The sequence below is a fragment of the Chenopodium album genome, chromosome 14, assembly GCF_948465745.1.
Source record: "Chenopodium album chromosome 14, dcCheAlbu1.1, whole genome shotgun sequence".
Lineage (NCBI taxonomy): Eukaryota > Viridiplantae > Streptophyta > Magnoliopsida > Caryophyllales > Amaranthaceae > Chenopodium > Chenopodium album.
This window is the reverse complement of record NC_137847.1, coordinates 13,456,420-13,462,248: the sequence shown is the minus strand read 5'-3', so window position 1 is coordinate 13,462,248 and position 5,829 is coordinate 13,456,420. Positions and strand designations below refer to the sequence as shown.

Sequence of the window (5,829 nt, the reverse complement as noted above, 5' to 3'; positions counted from 1 at the left end):
TCAGTAGGCATCCATCTATTTTGGATAATACTCAAAGAATTAGAATATTGTCTATGGAAAAGAAGTTTGCAGTGTAGAATAATATATTGTATATAGCACACAATGTTTGTCAACAATAACTTTCTTTTCAATGAAGGAGTGCTTTTGCTTAAAAGTTTTCAATTGATGTAGTTAAAGTTTTCATAAGAAATCACACAGATATCCATTTTGGTCTTTCCAGTATTAACATACAGAGTAGAAATTTGGCTGCTTTTGCTTAATACTTATTCTTTATACAGCTCTTTCGATAACTAACCCTTGACAGTCAATATTGAATCATTAAAAGCCACTAAAACAGCTTGAGCTAGACCCTTAATCAGCTTAAGTTTTATAACTTCATGATTCATCTTTTATTGAACAAATGTCATATAATGTGTATTCAAAACCAATACGGAGATAAATGAGAAAAAGACATGAGTAAAGGACTCTGAGTTTTAAGCCGAAAAATGAAGAAACAACCTCAAACTATTCTGCAGCCCCATGTGGTAGAAGCGCTAGTTTGTGCTCAAGACTGGTTTCACTTCTTATGATCCTCTCATAATTCATGAAAACTTGCTTAAATTAAATAATATGGAGGATGGTAAGAAAGATCTTCTCAATTAAAGTTTAAAATGACAATTACTTTCATACTTGTATTTTTAACCTTATGTTAATATATTTCTCTTCCTTTTTTGTGATACTTCAATTGCAGGTAGGCCGGAGTAACCAACAATTGCGATTGATGTCATTGGAAAGTACTCCGTACCATTTATAATGTTCCAACAATTGAAGAACTTGCTTAATTGCTGAACTTTATTGTACATCGTATCATTCATTGTACATTTGCTGAACTTTATTGTATTAGTAGTATTTTTCAACATTACTGATCAAAAAAGATTATCTTAAGGGATTCAATGCGCTAGTATAAAAATTTCGGATAGCCCATATGAAGAAATACCCCTTGTTTTATAGCTGCTACGTGAAATAGGTATCCCTATTGCCCAGTTATACGAAATTGTTGTATCTATTATATCCCAGCTATATGAAATAGCTTCATGTATTTTAGCCTAACTTACTAACTATACAAAACAGGCAATTTAATTCATAACAATTATACAAAATAGATATGATTGCATTACCCAAGCTATCCGAAATACTACTCTTCTTTGTTCATCCCAATTTGATTCATTCAATGTAATGAAAATTGGATTGATTTGTCGTAAAAAATTTATATTCTTCAACATCTTATATGAAAATTGCAGCCCTTAATATTCAACTAATAAGCAAAATATCAAAAATTCTGGAAAAACAATATGAAAACACACAAATTTAAAACACCTTTTACAATTGTTCATTCAAGAGAAGCTAATGTCAACAAAATTTTATTAAAAAAACTAACACTCTATAATTACTATGCAATTGAACACTTAAAGCACCAAAATTCTCAAACTCCAGCGCAAAAAACCAAGAAAATAAACCCTAAAATTAATTGAAAAAATGAGGGAGATTGTGAAGATCTACCACAATGAAAATTTAGTAGCAAAGACTAACTCAGCTTCAGGCCCTTATACTCTCGAGCAACATGCTATCTGGTGAGATCAGTGGCGGATCCAGGAATTTGAAGTAGGGGTGGCACTAGAAACTACCAAATAAAAAAATTCCTAATAACTTGAGCCTCAAACTATTTTTAAGCTAATGATAACACATGTAGTTAGCTAGCATAGATCAAATTAATTTTTTTAACACAATGTATTGTGTTATCATTCAAAAGTAACTATAAAATCTAAAAAACGATCAATTTCCCAGGTCCATGACTCCATGAGGTTTTTACAAATAAATTATATACTCCATACTAGTTACAAAGTATCAAATACTCAATATGACAATCAAATCAATAAATAACAGTCAAAGTAATATAGAGTAAATAGTAATATTTATCAAAATACTCATGTTAATTATGAATTATTTGAAGTCATTTTTTTTTGAAGTCATTTTAATATATACGTAAATGTCAAGAATGGAAGGGAAAAAAGCACCGATAGTTAAAAAAAAGTAAAACAAAGATATATACGTAAATGTCAAGAAGCTAAGGCATGGAAGGGAAAAAAATCATTGATAATTTAAAAATGAAAACAAATACTAAAGGCACAAAAGGGAAAAATAATGTCAAAAAGGGAAGAGAAAAAAAAGCATGGATAATTTTTTTAAAAAATACAAAGACTAAAAAAAACATTGATAAAAAAGAAAAATAAATACTAAAGCTACAAAAGGGGAAAATGAATGTAAAACATTGATTAATTATTTTTTGGAAAAACAAAGACTGAAGGTAAAAAAAAAAAGGTAAATGAATGCAAAAAAAAAAAAGGAAATGAATGGAGAGAGATTCGAACCTTCACCAACCAACACATAGCAATTTATTACACTCCTTAGTTACCATTGCAGCAACTTACCATTCTTGACATAAAACGCAATATAAAATATATATACCTTATATTAAAACAGGTTATTTTATACAAAAGTTTTTATTTTTGTTTTTTTTTTAGGGGGAGGCACGTGCCCCCCCAGGTTCCAACGTGGGTCCGCCAGTGGGTGAGATACCAAGCTATATCAGTAGCTGTGTCGAGCTAGAGTACCTGTACCTAGCAAAAAACAAGTTCCATGGAGCTATTCCTGATGCATTGAAGTCATTAAAGAGTCTCATTGAGCTCGATTTGTCATACAACAATTTCTCAGGTCCGATCCCACAGTTTCTAGAGAGTCTGCAGTTGCGATTGCTGAATATATCACACAATAACCTTGAGGGTAAAGTACCCATTGGCGGAGTATTTAGCAATGCAACTAATGTTTTAGTCGATAGCAATAGTAGGATCTGTGGAGGCATACCTGAACTGAAGTTACTGCGCTGTAGTGTAAGCCAAAACAGTCAGAAAAGAAGTTCAGTGCAGAGGAAAAAATTGAAAGTCGCGATTCTTTCTGCATTTTTTGGATTAGCTTCACTTGTGTTGGTGTACATATTCTGCAAGAAAAGGAGGACTCAGGAGCCTACACCTTTCAATGGTATGAAAAATTTTCCAATTTTATCATACCAAACTCTGTTTCAAGCTACAAATGGGTTTTCCGCGGAAAATTTGATTGGCAGTGGTACATTCGGGGTTGTGTACAAGGGAATTTTAGAGACTGATGGATCAACTGTTGCCATCAAGATATTTAACCTCGAGTATCGTGGTGCTTCAAAGAGTTTCATTTCTGAATGTGAGGTCCTTCGAAACATTAGACATCGAAATCTTCTGAAAGTGATAACAGCTTGCTCAAGTTTTGATCATCAAGGTAGAGATTTTAAGGCATTAGTCTATGAGTACATGGTGAATGGAAGTTTGGAAAATTGGTTGCATCTATCACAAGCAGATAAGGTTGAAAGCACATATCAAACATCAAGAACCTTGAATTTTCGCCAAAGACTTGATATTGCAGTTGATGTTGCATTATCCTTAGATTACCTTCATCATCAATGTGGTGCCCCCATAGTTCATTGTGACTTGAAGCCGAGCAACATCCTCCTCGATGATGACTTGGTTGCTCATGTCGGCGACTTTGGGCTAGCCAAGATACTCCTAGAAGGCATCAATAGCAGTCATGCAAACCAGTACAGCTCTGTTGGAGTTAGAGGAACTATTGGTTACACACCTCCAGGTAACAACTCAACTTAATTGGTGTTCTTATTATTTGCTCATAAATTTTATGTTATCATAGTACTAATATTTGAGGCATGATCTGAAAGCAGAGTATGGTGTGGGAAATGAGGTGTCTACCATTGGCGATGTATATAGCTTCGGGATCCTTTTACTCGAAATGTTTACAGGAATGAGGCCTACTAATGACATGTTCAAAGGTGGCTTGTTCCTACATAGCTTTGTGAAAAACGCTATACCTGAAGAGATCGACATGATTGTAGATCATACTCTTATAGAAGACATAGACAAAGAAGAAGAGACCAACAAGAGTGTGATGTTGGAGGCCTTAACTTCTGTACTTGTTGTAGCACTTTCTTGCTCAACTGAAGTGCCACAAGAAAGGTTGGACATGAGTGATGTAGTTGCAAATTTATCACTAATCAGAAATAAGCTTCTTCATTAAGATTATGTAATAAAGTTAAAATCCATGCTTTTATCTAGTTTGTAATCTAGTATGGTAGTATGTTTACCAATGTATAAAAAAAAAATGTACTTATAGAGGAAGGACTGTTCCTTTCAAGCTTATATTATTAAATCACTCAGTTCAGTCAGTTAGTCATTAACTCATAATCAACATATTTGGTTAAATGAGTCAAAAACGAGTTGGAAATGTCAACTACCAACTAAACACAAGTAAAACAACGATAAATAATATTAGGGGATGGTTAAACACCAACTAATCATGGAACAAACATAACAGAAGCAGAACTTAACCTTTTTTTTCTGCAACCTGCAAGATAGTTGATTGGCGCAGCAGAAGGGCATGTCCGTCCTCGGATTATCCACTTTCCTTGTAAAATTGCACCAATCTAGTACACCGCGTGAGTATAAATAGCATCCGGATATGAAGCTGTCTCAGAGTACCTGGAGGCAACTCCTGCATCCTGTCATCCAATTCCTGAACTATACTTTCACACTGGTCCCAGAACTCGTTTGGTGATGTCTTAGCACAACTCTGAGCCAAGATCAATAAGTCCTCAATAGTTTCCTGCCATCCAGGATGATTTTCTGTATTCTTTTCTAAAAGACCAACTAAATCAGCTGCAAAAGCAGCTAAATCTGAGTGTACTTCTTCCTTGTCTTTCTCAAACCTTTCTCGTATAAGGACTAAATCCTCCTACATGATGTATTGATTTCAAAAGGTAAATAAGTACTCAAATAGAAAAGGGTGATACTACAGAACATTATACTTACCTCCTGATCATTTAAACCACGAGGTTTCCCAAATAGAAAAGGTTTACGTACTCCTTTAGAATTCAACTCATGGGAAAAACTTTTTACATCTGCAGGATTTCTTTGCCTTGGTGCACTTGTAACACGAAGAATGTCTTGAAAACAAGGAGATTCAGACTCCTTCAGAGTTTCACAATCAGAAGCTATCTGGAAAATAAAATGTTACAATTCAAATTAAACATAAACAAAAACAGAAGCAACATAGCACTGCTAAATAATTCCATTCACAAAATTTCCATATTATTGTTGAGAGGGGGAACTAACAACCTGTCCTTCAGGAGTACAAATATTTGGACTTGGTATGCCTCCTGACTGCTCCCATGATGAATTTAAGTTCCCTGCATCATTATACTTCGTATCTATTACGAAAAAGTTGTAGGAAGGTAACAAATATAGAAAATTTTAATTTTTATGGGTAAAAAAGAGTTTTTAGTTCTGTTTTTATAAGTGAATTTAAGTGTTAAATTAAGATCATTGATTAAAATTGAGGTTTTGGTCACAATAGTGGTAATATACTAGTAGTTATGTTGCCAAAAAAAATGATATGGATGTCAGTAAACTGATTATAGCTGAACTAGCATGATTTTAGTACTTTTCTGCATGAAAACTGATATGATTATTGAGCTTTAAATTTAGTTTTACAATTTGGGGTTAATGGCATAAAACTATCTGCATTTTCATCTTGCTAATTTTACACCCAATTACATGTAAATTCACTCTAAAATTTTGTATTCACTCTTCAATTTTAAATCAGGATTCTTAAGTTGGGATTATATATTGTAATCGTTAAATGTGGGTCTCAATAACGAAACTTTTGACAGAATCCATCGTCTGGTATGGTAACAAA

At 33.5% G+C, this 5,829-nt stretch overlaps 1 pseudogene; it reads left to right on the top strand.

Moving 5' to 3' along the window:
• The first annotated feature begins 485 nt into the window (after window positions 1-485).
• On the top strand, window positions 486-4,152 carry LOC145577809 (putative LRR receptor-like serine/threonine-protein kinase At3g47570 pseudogene; annotated as a pseudogene).
• The last annotated feature ends 1,677 nt before the right edge of the window (window positions 4,153-5,829 follow it).